We start from the raw sequence: 14,402 nt of genomic DNA on the forward strand, positions 1-14,402 counted from the left end.
CTCATGACGTGGATTTCATGGCTGAGTGACACTCCATTGGACCTACGTAGCACCACTTGTCCACTTGTCCACTTGTCTTTGTCCACTTGTCCACTCGTCTTTGTCCACTTGGCTCTTTCCTGGGATATGAAACGTGTACCGGAGTGGAGGTTCTTGTCAAGACAGCAGCCCTCAACTTTGGGGTCCCTGTGTCTGGTTGATTTTTTCATTTTCCCAAGGTCAACGCCCATGTGTGGAAGTGCCCTATGCTCTGTGGTTCTGTGTTTTACATGGTTTGGGAAAGAGGATACACTTGTGAAGATTGGCTGTTGGCCATTGACATCCCGCCCATCAGCTTAACAAGGCTCCCTTGACTCCGTGGGCTGTCCTGCCTTTCTGGTTTTTAGACTTTTTTCGCCTGGCCCTTTTGCCCCGGGGGGGGGCGAGAGATTTCTTTGTAGTGCTGATTTGCTCTCCCAGGTTGCTTGGTTGGCCAAAAAGGGCGTATGCGTTTTTTCCTGAATATATTCAGGAAAAAACGCATACGCCCTTTTTGGCCAACCGCATCATTGTCCACGTTCTGGCGCTTTTCATGTGCTATCGGGGCCATTCCGATGTACCCGTTGACATCCGTTTCCTGCAGTTCTGCCTTGCGTTCAGCGCCTCTTCGTAGCCTGACCTCAATATATTTTGGGGCGATAGTTATCGTTTAGAACTCTGCAGGTTTGGGAAGTGCAGTGCCCCTGAGCTCCATTTCCCAAGTCGCTTTTTTGTGAGTGGGACGCAACACGGCTGGATGGCTTCACGCCCTATTGTCGATCCGGGGTGGCAGGCTGAACCGCTGGTGAATTCTTCTTCGTGATGGGAAATGAGAGTGACATGTGCCCGACCAAACACCTCCAGCGAGTCTCTCATTGGTTCCCCCTCTTGCAGTTCATCCTGCGGACAAATTGCAGACGGTACGAAAGAGGCATGGAAAGGCGCCGAGTCTCCAAGTGGGGAGATTGTTAGTAAGGGGGCCTGAATGGAGAACACGAGCACCAGGAGATGAAAACTGAGGTGAGTTTCAGAAAGCTTTCCCGATCCCACGGTGTAGCAACCGCTGGGTTTCCAATGAGTGCTTTCGCTGTCGGAAGATTGCGTTGAACCTGGAGAGTTGGGACCCATGGAATGGGGAGCACGCAGGATTCCTTTCAAGGGTCTGCATTTGCTTTCCCAACCTCACCAATCGTCTCAGCCCCAAGAGTGTCCAGCCTTATGTCTTCTGCCGCTGGGGCTGTAGATGTGGTCAATCCTGGTTGCATGCCAGTCCCTGAACGCATTTTGGAAGAATTTCTCTCTGTTTTGCCCTGCTTGTTTCTTCTTTATGTTGGAAATGTATCCTCAGAATGGGTCTGAGCTGATTTTCCCTGCTGGTTTTAGGCCGCTTTACACACACTTGATGCACTTACACAGAGATATCAAGACTTAGCTTTTAAGATGCTTACTAGTCGGATAGATACTTGTGCGATGAACAGGGTCTGGTGAGTCCAGTTGATTGAGCAAGGAGTAGGTCGTGTCCATTCCATATTCGGTTTTCGGAAGGGTATCTGTGCTCATTTCAAACTCGAGTTTTATGCGTCACCCCACCTCACCTTTCCCCTGAAGCAGGCATAAGTGTGTTTTCTAAAAGCGTGACTCTGTTCTGTTTGGGGATTCAGTGCATGGGGAGCGATTTTTACATTCCCTCGGTAAGTGATATCATAAGTTTCTTTTTTTGTGGGACTTATTTCACTGAGGATGATCGTACCTAAATCCACTCAGGATGCTGCTACCAGCCTCATGACGTGGATTTCATGGCTGAGTGACACTCCATTGGACCTACGTAGCACCACTTGTCCACTTGTCCACTTGTCTTTGTCCACTTGTCCACTCGTCTTTGTCCACTTGGCTCTTTCCTGGGATATGAAACGTGTACCGGAGTGGAGGTTCTTGTCAAGACAGCAGCCCTCAACTTTGGGGTCCCTGTGTCTGGTTGATTTTTTCATTTTCCCAAGGTCAACGCCCATGTGTGGAAGTGCCCTATGCTCTGTGGTTCTGTGTTTTACATGGTTTGGGAAAGAGGATACACTTGTGAAGATTGGCTGTTGGCCATTGACATCCCGCCCATCAGCTTAACAAGGCTCCCTTGACTCCGTGGGCTGTCCTGCCTTTCTGGTTTTTAGACTTTTTTCGCCTGTCCCTTTTGCCCCGGGGGGGGGCGAGAGATTTCTTTGTAGTGCTGATTTGTTCTCCCAGGTTGCTTGGTTGGCCAAAAAGGGCATATGCGTTTTTTCCTGAATATATTCAGGAAAAAACGCATACGCGCTTTTTGGCCAACCGCATCATTGTCCACGTTCTGGCGCTTTTCATGTGCTATCGGGGCCATTCCGATGTACCCGTTGACATCCGTTTCCTGCAGTTCTGCCTTGCGTTCAGCGCCTCTTCGTAGCCTGACCTCAATATATTTTGGGGCGATAGTTATCGTTTAGAACTCTGCAGGTTTGGGAAGTGCAGTGCCCCTGAGCTCCATTTCCCAAGTCGCTTTTTTGTGAGTGGGACGCAACACGGCTGGATGGCTTCACGCCCTATTGTCGATCCGGGGTGGCAGGCTGAACCGCTGGTGAATTCTTCTTCGTGATGGGAAATGAGAGTGACATGTGCCCGACCAAACACCTCCAGCGAGTCTCTCATTGGTTCCCCCTCTTGCAGTTCATCCTGCGGACAAATTGCAGACGGTACGAAAGAGGCATGGAAAGGCGCCGAGTCTCCAAGTGGGGAGATTGTTAGTAAGGGGGCCTGAATGGAGAACACGAGCACCAGGAGATGAAAACTGAGGTGAGTTTCAGAAAGCTTTCCCGATCCCACGGTGTAGCATCCGCTGGGTTTCCAATGAGTGCTTTCGCTGTCGGAAGATTGCGTTGAACCTGGAGAGTTGGGACCCATGGAATGGGGAGCACGCAGGATTCCTTTCAAGGGTCTGCATTTGCTTTCCCAACCTCACCAATCGTCTCAGCCCCAAGAGTGTCCAGCCTTATGTCTTCTGCCGCTGGGGCTGTAGATGTGGTCAATCCTGGTTGCATGCCAGTCCCTGAACGCATTTTGGAAGAATTTCTCTCTGTTTTGCCCTGCTTGTTTCTTCTTTATGTTGGAAATGTATCCTCAGAATGGGTCTGAGCTGATTTTCCCTGCTGGTTTTAGGCCGCTTTACACACACTTGTTGCACTTACACAGAGATATCAAGACTTAGCTTTTAAGATGCTTACTAGTCGGATAGATACTTGTGCGATGAACAGGGTCTGGTGAGTCCAGTTGATTGAGCAAGGAGTAGGTCGTGTCCATTCCATATTCGGTTTTCGGAAGGGTATCTGTGCTCATTTCAAACTCGAGTTTTATGCGTCACCCCACCTCACCTTTCCCCTGAAGCAGGCATAAGTGTGTTTTCTAAAAGCGTGACTCTGTTCTGTTTGGGGATTCAGTGCATGGGGAGCGATTTTTACATTCCCTCGATAAGTGATATCATAAGTTTCTTTTTTTGTGGGACTTATTTCACTGAGGATGATCGTACCTAAATCCACTCAGGATGCTGCTACCAGCCTCATGACGTGGATTTCATGGCTGAGTGACACTCCATTGGACCTACGTAGCACCACTTGTCCACTTGTCCACTTGTCTTTGTCCACTTGTCCACTCGTCTTTGTCCACTTGGCTCTTTCCTGGGATATGAAACGTGTACCGGAGTGGAGGTTCTTGTCAAGACAGCAGCCCTCAACTTTGGGGTCCCTGTGTCTGGTTGATTTTTTCATTTTCCCAAGGTCAACGCCCATGTGTGGAAGTGCCCTATGCTCTGTGGTTCTGTGTTTTACATGGTTTGGGAAAGAGGATACACTTGTGAAGATTGGCTGTTGGCCATTGACATCCCGCCCATCAGCTTAACAAGGCTCCCTTGACTCCGTGGCCTGTCCTGCCTTTCTGGTTTTTAGACTTTTTTCGCCTGGCCCTTTTGCCCCGGGGGGGGGCGAGAGATTTCTTTGTAGTGCTGATTTGCTCTCCCAGGTTGCTTGGTTGGCCAAAAAGGGCGTATGCGTTTTTTCCTGAATATATTCAGGAAAAAACGCATACGCCCTTTTTGGCCAACCGCATCATTGTCCACGTTCTGGCGCTTTTCATGTGCTATCGGGGCCATTCCGATGTACCCGTTGACATCCGTTTCCTGCAGATCTGCCTTGCGTTCAGCGCCTCTTCGTAGCCTGACCTCAATATATTTTGGGGCGATAGTTATCGTTTAGAACTCTGCAGGTTTGGGAAGTGCAGTGCCCCTGAGCTCCATTTCCCAAGTCGCTTTTTTGTGAGTGGGACGCAACACGGCTGGATGGCTTCACGCCCTATTGTCGATCCGGGGTGGCAGGCTGAACCGCTGGTGAATTCTTCTTCGTGATGGGAAATGAGAGTGACATGTGCCCGACCAAACACCTCCAGCGAGTCTCTCATTGGTTCCCCCTCTTGCAGTTCATCCTGCGGACAAATTGCAGACGGTACGAAAGAGGCATGGAAAGGCGCCGAGTCTCCAAGTGGGGAGATTGTTAGTAAGGGGGCCTGAATGGAGAACACGAGCACCAGGAGATGAAAACTGAGGTGAGTTTCAGAAAGCTTTCCCGATCCCACGGTGTAGCAACCGCTGGGTTTCCAATGAGTGCTTTCGCTGTCGGAAGATTGCGTTGAACCTGGAGAGTTGGGACCCATGGAATGGGGAGCACGCAGGATTCCTTTCAAGGGTCTGCATTTGCTTTCCCAACCTCACCAATCGTCTCAGCCCCAAGAGTGTCCAGCCTTATGTCTTCTGCCGCTGGGGCTGTAGATGTGGTCAATCCTGGTTGCATGCCAGTCCCTGAACGCATTTTGGAAGAATTTCTCTCTGTTTTGCCCTGCTTGTTTCTTCTTTATGTTGGAAATGTATCCTCAGAATGGGTCTGAGCTGATTTTCCCTGCTGGTTTTAGGCCGCTTTACACACACTTGATGCACTTACACAGAGATATCAAGACTTAGCTTTTAAGATGCTTACTAGTCGGATAGATACTTGTGCGATGAACAGGGTCTGGTGAGTCCAGTTGATTGAGCAAGGAGTAGGTCGTGTCCATTCCATATTCGGTTTTCGGAAGGGTATCTGTGCTCATTTCAAACTCGAGTTTTATGCGTCACCCCACCTCACCTTTCCCCTGAAGCAGGCATAAGTGTGTTTTCTAAAAGCGTGACTCTGTTCTGTTTGGGGATTCAGTGCATGGGGAGCGATTTTTACATTCCCTCGATAAGTGATATCATAAGTTTCTTTTTTTGTGGGACTTATTTCACTGAGGATGATCGTACCTAAATCCACTCAGGATGCTGCTACCAGCCTCATGACGTGGATTTCATGGCTGAGTGACACTCCATTGGACCTACATAGCACCACTTGTCCACTTGCCCACTTGTCTTTGTCCACTTGTCCACTCGTCTTTGTCCACTTGGCTCTTTCCTGGGATATGAAACGTGTACCGGAGTGGAGGTTCTTGTCAAGACAGCAGCCCTCAACTTTGGGGTCCCTGTGTCTGGTTGATTTTTTCATTTTCCCAAGGTCAACGCCCATGTGTGGAAGTGCCCTATGCTCTGTGGTTCTGTGTTTTACATGGTTTGGGAAAGAGGATACACTTGTGAAGATTGGCTGTTGGCCATTGACATCCCGCCCATCAGCTTAACAAGGCTCCCTTGACTCCGTGGGCTGTCCTGCCTTTCTGGTTTTTAGACTTTTTTCGCCTGGCCCTTTTGCCCCGGGGGGGGCGAGAGATTTCTTTGTAGTGCTGATTTGTTCTCCCAGGTTGCTTGGTTGGCCAAAAAGGGCGTATGCGTTTTTTCCTGAATATATTCAGGAAAAAACGCATACGCGCTTTTTGGCCAACCGCATCATTGTCCACGTTCTGGCGCTTTTCATGTGCTATCGGGGCCATTCCGATGTACCCGTTGACATCCGTTTCCTGCAGTTCTGCCTTGCGTTCAGCGCCTCTTCGTAGCCTGACCTCAATATATTTTGGGGCGATAGTTATCGTTTAGAACTCTGCAGGTTTGGGAAGTGCAGTGCCCCTGAGCTCCATTTCCCAAGTCGCTTTTTTGTGAGTGGGACGCAACACGGCTGGATGGCTTCACGCCCTATTGTCGATCCGGGGTGGCAGGCTGAACCGCTGGTGAATTCTTCTTCGTGATGGGAAATGAGAGTGACATGTGCCCGACCAAACACCTCCAGCGAGTCTCTCATTGGTTCCCCCTCTTGCAGTTCATCCTGCGGACAAATTGCAGACGGTACGAAAGAGGCATGGAAAGGCGCCGAGTCTCCAAGTGGGGAGATTGTTAGTAAGGGGGCCTGAATGGAGAACACGAGCACCAGGAGATGAAAACTGAGGTGAGTTTCAGAAAGCTTTCCCGATCCCACGGTGTAGCATCCGCTGGGTTTCCAATGAGTGCTTTCGCTGTCGGAAGATTGCGTTGAACCTGGAGAGTTGGGACCCATGGAATGGGGAGCACGCAGGATTCCTTTCAAGGGTCTGCATTTGCTTTCCCAACCTCACCAATCGTCTCAGCCCCAAGAGTGTCCAGCCTTATGTCTTCTGCCGCTGGGGCTGTAGATGTGGTCAATCCTGGTTGCATGCCAGTCCCTGAACGCATTTTGGAAGAATTTCTCTCTGTTTTGCCCTGCTTGTTTCTTCTTTATGTTGGAAATGTATCCTCAGAATGGGTCTGAGCTGATTTTCCCTGCTGGTTTTAGGCCGCTTTACACACACTTGATGCACTTACACAGAGATATCAAGACTTAGCTTTTAAGATGCTTACTAGTCGGATAGATACTTGTGCGATGAACAGGGTCTGGTGAGTCCAGTTGATTGAGCAAGGAGTAGGTCGTGTCCATTCCATATTCGGTTTTCGGAAGGGTATCTGTGCTCATTTCAAACTCGAGTTTTATGCGTCACCCCACCTCACCTTTCCCCTGAAGCAGGCATAAGTGTGTTTTCTAAAAGCGTGACTCTGTTCTGTTTGGGGATTCAGTGCATGGGGAGCGATTTTTACATTCCCTCGATAAGTGATATCATAAGTTTCTTTTTTTGTGGGACTTATTTCACTGAGGATGATCGTACCTAAATCCACTCAGGATGCTGCTACCAGCCTCATGACGTGGATTTCATGGCTGAGTGACACTCCATTGGACCTACGTAGCACCACTTGTCCACTTGTCCACTTGTCTTTGTCCACTTGTCCACTCGTCTTTGTCCACTTGGCTCTTTCCTGGGATATGAAACGTGTACCGGAGTGGAGGTTCTTGTCAAGACAGCAGCCCTCAACTTTGGGGTCCCTGTGTCTGGTTGATTTTTTCATTTTCCCAAGGTCAACGCCCATGTGTGGAAGTGCCCTATGCTCTGTGGTTCTGTGTTTTACATGGTTTGGGAAAGAGGATACACTTGTGAAGATTGGCTGTTGGCCATTGACATCCCGCCCATCAGCTTAACAAGGCTCCCTTGACTCCGTGGGCTGTCCTGCCTTTCTGGTTTTTAGACTTTTTTCGCCTGGCCCTTTTGCCCCGGGGGGGGGCGAGAGATTTCTTTGTAGTGCTGATTTGCTCTCCCAGGTTGCTTGGTTGGCCAAAAAGGGCGTATGCGTTTTTTCCTGAATATATTCAGGAAAAAACGCATACGCCCTTTTTGGCCAACCGCATCATTGTCCACGTTCTGGCGCTTTTCATGTGCTATCGGGGCCATTCCGATGTACCCGTTGACATCCGTTTCCTGCAGTTCTGCCTTGCGTTCAGCGCCTCTTCGTAGCCTGACCTCAATATATTTTGGGGCGATAGTTATCGTTTAGAACTCTGCAGGTTTGGGAAGTGCAGTGCCCCTGAGCTCCATTTCCCAAGTCGCTTTTTTGTGAGTGGGACGCAACACGGCTGGATGGCTTCACGCCCTATTGTCGATCCGGGGTGGCAGGCTGAACCGCTGGTGAATTCTTCTTCGTGATGGGAAATGAGAGTGACATGTGCCCGACCAAACACCTCCAGCGAGTCTCTCATTGGTTCCCCCTCTTGCAGTTCATCCTGCGGACAAATTGCAGACGGTACGAAAGAGGCATGGAAAGGCGCCGAGTCTCCAAGTGGGGAGATTGTTAGTAAGGGGGCCTGAATGGAGAACACGAGCACCAGGAGATGAAAACTGAGGTGAGTTTCAGAAAGCTTTCCCGATCCCACGGTGTAGCAACCGCTGGGTTTCCAATGAGTGCTTTCGCTGTCGGAAGATTGCGTTGAACCTGGAGAGTTGGGACCCATGGAATGGGGAGCACGCAGGATTCCTTTCAAGGGTCTGCATTTGCTTTCCCAACCTCACCAATCGTCTCAGCCCCAAGAGTGTCCAGCCTTATGTCTTCTGCCGCTGGGGCTGTAGATGTGGTCAATCCTGGTTGCATGCCAGTCCCTGAACGCATTTTGGAAGAATTTCTCTCTGTTTTGCCCTGCTTGTTTCTTCTTTATGTTGGAAATGTATCCTCAGAATGGGTCTGAGCTGATTTTCCCTGCTGGTTTTAGGCCGCTTTACACACACTTGATGCACTTACACAGAGATATCAAGACTTAGCTTTTAAGATGCTTACTAGTCGGATAGATACTTGTGCGATGAACAGGGTCTGGTGAGTCCAGTTGATTGAGCAAGGAGTAGGTCGTGTCCATTCCATATTCGGTTTTCGGAAGGGTATCTGTGCTCATTTCAAACTCGAGTTTTATGCGTCACCCCACCTCACCTTTCCCCTGAAGCAGGCATAAGTGTGTTTTCTAAAAGCGTGACTCTGTTCTGTTTGGGGATTCAGTGCATGGGGAGCGATTTTTACATTCCCTCGGTAAGTGATATCATAAGTTTCTTTTTTTGTGGGACTTATTTCACTGAGGATGATCGTACCTAAATCCACTCAGGATGCTGCTACCAGCCTCATGACGTGGATTTCATGGCTGAGTGACACTCCATTGGACCTACGTAGCACCACTTGTCCACTTGTCCACTTGTCTTTGTCCACTTGTCCACTCGTCTTTGTCCACTTGGCTCTTTCCTGGGATATGAAACGTGTACCGGAGTGGAGGTTCTTGTCAAGACAGCAGCCCTCAACTTTGGGGTCCCTGTGTCTGGTTGATTTTTTCATTTTCCCAAGGTCAACGCCCATGTGTGGAAGTGCCCTATGCTCTGTGGTTCTGTGTTTTACATGGTTTGGGAAAGAGGATACACTTGTGAAGATTGGCTGTTGGCCATTGACATCCCGCCCATCAGCTTAACAAGGCTCCCTTGACTCCGTGGGCTGTCCTGCCTTTCTGGTTTTTAGACTTTTTTCGCCTGTCCCTTTTGCCCCGGGGGGGGGCGAGAGATTTCTTTGTAGTGCTGATTTGTTCTCCCAGGTTGCTTGGTTGGCCAAAAAGGGCATATGCGTTTTTTCCTGAATATATTCAGGAAAAAACGCATACGCGCTTTTTGGCCAACCGCATCATTGTCCACGTTCTGGCGCTTTTCATGTGCTATCGGGGCCATTCCGATGTACCCGTTGACATCCGTTTCCTGCAGTTCTGCCTTGCGTTCAGCGCCTCTTCGTAGCCTGACCTCAATATATTTTGGGGCGATAGTTATCGTTTAGAACTCTGCAGGTTTGGGAAGTGCAGTGCCCCTGAGCTCCATTTCCCAAGTCGCTTTTTTGTGAGTGGGACGCAACACGGCTGGATGGCTTCACGCCCTATTGTCGATCCGGGGTGGCAGGCTGAACCGCTGGTGAATTCTTCTTCGTGATGGGAAATGAGAGTGACATGTGCCCGACCAAACACCTCCAGCGAGTCTCTCATTGGTTCCCCCTCTTGCAGTTCATCCTGCGGACAAATTGCAGACGGTACGAAAGAGGCATGGAAAGGCGCCGAGTCTCCAAGTGGGGAGATTGTTAGTAAGGGGGCCTGAATGGAGAACACGAGCACCAGGAGATGAAAACTGAGGTGAGTTTCAGAAAGCTTTCCCGATCCCACGGTGTAGCATCCGCTGGGTTTCCAATGAGTGCTTTCGCTGTCGGAAGATTGCGTTGAACCTGGAGAGTTGGGACCCATGGAATGGGGAGCACGCAGGATTCCTTTCAAGGGTCTGCATTTGCTTTCCCAACCTCACCAATCGTCTCAGCCCCAAGAGTGTCCAGCCTTATGTCTTCTGCCGCTGGGGCTGTAGATGTGGTCAATCCTGGTTGCATGCCAGTCCCTGAACGCATTTTGGAAGAATTTCTCTCTGTTTTGCCCTGCTTGTTTCTTCTTTATGTTGGAAATGTATCCTCAGAATGGGTCTGAGCTGATTTTCCCTGCTGGTTTTAGGCCGCTTTACACACACTTGTTGCACTTACACAGAGATATCAAGACTTAGCTTTTAAGATGCTTACTAGTCGGATAGATACTTGTGCGATGAACAGGGTCTGGTGAGTCCAGTTGATTGAGCAAGGAGTAGGTCGTGTCCATTCCATATTCGGTTTTCGGAAGGGTATCTGTGCTCATTTCAAACTCGAGTTTTATGCGTCACCCCACCTCACCTTTCCCCTGAAGCAGGCATAAGTGTGTTTTCTAAAAGCGTGACTCTGTTCTGTTTGGGGATTCAGTGCATGGGGAGCGATTTTTACATTCCCTCGATAAGTGATATCATAAGTTTCTTTTTTTGTGGGACTTATTTCACTGAGGATGATCGTACCTAAATCCACTCAGGATGCTGCTACCAGCCTCATGACGTGGATTTCATGGCTGAGTGACACTCCATTGGACCTACGTAGCACCACTTGTCCACTTGTCCACTTGTCTTTGTCCACTTGTCCACTCGTCTTTGTCCACTTGGCTCTTTCCTGGGATATGAAACGTGTACCGGAGTGGAGGTTCTTGTCAAGACAGCAGCCCTCAACTTTGGGGTCCCTGTGTCTGGTTGATTTTTTCATTTTCCCAAGGTCAACGCCCATGTGTGGAAGTGCCCTATGCTCTGTGGTTCTGTGTTTTACATGGTTTGGGAAAGAGGATACACTTGTGAAGATTGGCTGTTGGCCATTGACATCCCGCCCATCAGCTTAACAAGGCTCCCTTGACTCCGTGGGCTGTCCTGCCTTTCTGGTTTTTAGACTTTTTTCGCCTGGCCCTTTTGCCCCGGGGGGGGGCGAGAGATTTCTTTGTAGTGCTGATTTGCTCTCCCAGGTTGCTTGGTTGGCCAAAAAGGGCGTATGCGTTTTTTCCTGAATATATTCAGGAAAAAACGCATACGCCCTTTTTGGCCAACCGCATCATTGTCCACGTTCTGGCGCTTTTCATGTGCTATCGGGGCCATTCCGATGTACCCGTTGACATCCGTTTCCTGCAGTTCTGCCTTGCGTTCAGCGCCTCTTCGTAGCCTGACCTCAATATATTTTGGGGCGATAGTTATCGTTTAGAACTCTGCAGGTTTGGGAAGTGCAGTGCCCCTGAGCTCCATTTCCCAAGTCGCTTTTTTGTGAGTGGGACGCAACACGGCTGGATGGCTTCACGCCCTATTGTCGATCCGGGGTGGCAGGCTGAACCGCTGGTGAATTCTTCTTCGTGATGGGAAATGAGAGTGACATGTGCCCGACCAAACACCTCCAGCGAGTCTCTCATTGGTTCCCCCTCTTGCAGTTCATCCTGCGGACAAATTGCAGACGGTACGAAAGAGGCATGGAAAGGCGCCGAGTCTCCAAGTGGGGAGATTGTTAGTAAGGGGGCCTGAATGGAGAACACGAGCACCAGGAGATGAAAACTGAGGTGAGTTTCAGAAAGCTTTCCCGATCCCACGGTGTAGCAACCGCTGGGTTTCCAATGAGTGCTTTCGCTGTCGGAAGATTGCGTTGAACCTGGAGAGTTGGGACCCATGGAATGGGGAGCACGCAGGATTCCTTTCAAGGGTCTGCATTTGCTTTCCCAACCTCACCAATCGTCTCAGCCCCAAGAGTGTCCAGCCTTATGTCTTCTGCCGCTGGGGCTGTAGATGTGGTCAATCCTGGTTGCATGCCAGTCCCTGAACGCATTTTGGAAGAATTTCTCTCTGTTTTGCCCTGCTTGTTTCTTCTTTATGTTGGAAATGTATCCTCAGAATGGGTCTGAGCTGATTTTCCCTGCTGGTTTTAGGCCGCTTTACACACACTTGATGCACTTACACAGAGATATCAAGACTTAGCTTTTAAGATGCTTACTAGTCGGATAGATACTTGTGCGATGAACAGGGTCTGGTGAGTCCAGTTGATTGAGCAAGGAGTAGGTCGTGTCCATTCCATATTCGGTTTTCGGAAGGGTATCTGTGCTCATTTCAAACTCGAGTTTTATGCGTCACCCCACCTCACCTTTCCCCTGAAGCAGGCATAAGTGTGTTTTCTAAAAGCGTGACTCTGTTCTGTTTGGGGATTCAGTGCATGGGGAGCGATTTTTACATTCCCTCGGTAAGTGATATCATAAGTTTCTTTTTTTGTGGGACTTATTTCACTGAGGATGATCGTACCTAAATCCACTCAGGATGCTGCTACCAGCCTCATGACGTGGATTTCATGGCTGAGTGACACTCCATTGGACCTACGTAGCACCACTTGTCCACTTGTCCACTTGTCTTTGTCCACTTGTCCACTCGTCTTTGTCCACTTGGCTCTTTCCTGGGATATGAAACGTGTACCGGAGTGGAGGTTCTTGTCAAGACAGCAGCCCTCAACTTTGGGGTCCCTGTGTCTGGTTGATTTTTTCATTTTCCCAAGGTCAACGCCCATGTGTGGAAGTGCCCTATGCTCTGTGGTTCTGTGTTTTACATGGTTTGGGAAAGAGGATACACTTGTGAAGATTGGCTGTTGGCCATTGACATCCCGCCCATCAGCTTAACAAGGCTCCCTTGACTCCGTGGGCTGTCCTGCCTTTCTGGTTTTTAGACTTTTTTCGCCTGGCCCTTTTGCCCCGGGGGGGGGCGAGAGATTTCTTTGTAGTGCTGATTTGTTCTCCCAGGTTGCTTGGTTGGCCAAAAAGGGCGTATGCGTTTTTTCCTGAATATATTCAGGAAAAAACGCATACGCCCTTTTTGGCCAACCGCATCATTGTCCACGTTCTGGCGCTTTTCATGTGCTATCGGGGCCATTCCGATGTACCCGTTGACATCCGTTTCCTGCAGTTCTGCCTTGCGTTCAGCGCCTCTTCGTAGCCTGACCTCAATATATTTTGGGGCGATAGTTATCGTTTAGAACTCTGCAGGTTTGGGAAGTGCAGTGCCCCTGAGCTCCATTTCCCAAGTCGCTTTTTTGTGAGTGGGACGCAACACGGCTGGATGGCTTCACGCCCTATTGTCGATCCGGGGTGGCAGGCTGAACCGCTGGTGAATTCTTCTTCGTGATGGGAAATGAGAGTGACATGTGCCCGACCAAACACCTCCAGCGAGTCTCTCATTGGTTCCCCCTCTTGCAGTTCATCCTGCGGACAAATTGCAGACGGTACGAAAGAGGCATGGAAAGGCGCCGAGTCTCCAAGTGGGGAGATTGTTAGTAAGGGGGCCTGAATGGAGAACACGAGCACCAGGAGATGAAAACTGAGGTGAGTTTCAGAAAGCTTTCCCGATCCCACGGTGTAGCATCCGCTGGGTTTCCAATGAGTGCTTTCGCTGTCGGAAGATTGCGTTGAACCTGGAGAGTTGGGACCCATGGAATGGGGAGCACGCAGGATTCCTTTCAAGGGTCTGCATTTGCTTTCCCAACCTCACCAATCGTCTCAGCCCCAAGAGTGTCCAGCCTTATGTCTTCTGCCGCTGGGGCTGTAGATGTGGTCAATCCTGGTTGCATGCCAGTCCCTGAACGCATTTTGGAAGAATTTCTCTCTGTTTTGCCCTGCTTGTTTCTTCTTTATGTTGGAAATGTATCCTCAGAATGGGTCTGAGCTGATTTTCCCTGCTGGTTTTAGGCCGCTTTACACACACTTGTTGCACTTACACAGAGATATCAAGACTTAGCTTTTAAGATGCTTACTAGTCGGATAGATACTTGTGCGATGAACAGGGTCTGGTGAGTCCAGTTGATTGAGCAAGGAGTAGGTCGTGTCCATTCCATATTCGGTTTTCGGAAGGGTATCTGTGCTCATTTCAAACTCGAGTTTTATGCGTCACCCCACCTCACCTTTCCCCTGAAGCAGGCATAAGTGTGTTTTCTAAAAGCGTGACTCTGTTCTGTTTGGGGATTCAGTGCATGGGGAGCGATTTTTACATTCCCTCGGTAAGTGACATCATAAGTTTCTTTTTTTGTGGGACTTATTTCACTGAGGATGATCGTACCTAAATCCAATCAGGATGCTGCTACCAGCCTCATGACGTGGATTTCATGGCTGAGT

The sequence above is a fragment of the Kogia breviceps genome, chromosome 4, assembly GCF_026419965.1.
Source record: "Kogia breviceps isolate mKogBre1 chromosome 4, mKogBre1 haplotype 1, whole genome shotgun sequence".
Classification (NCBI taxonomy): domain Eukaryota; kingdom Metazoa; phylum Chordata; class Mammalia; order Artiodactyla; family Physeteridae; genus Kogia; species Kogia breviceps.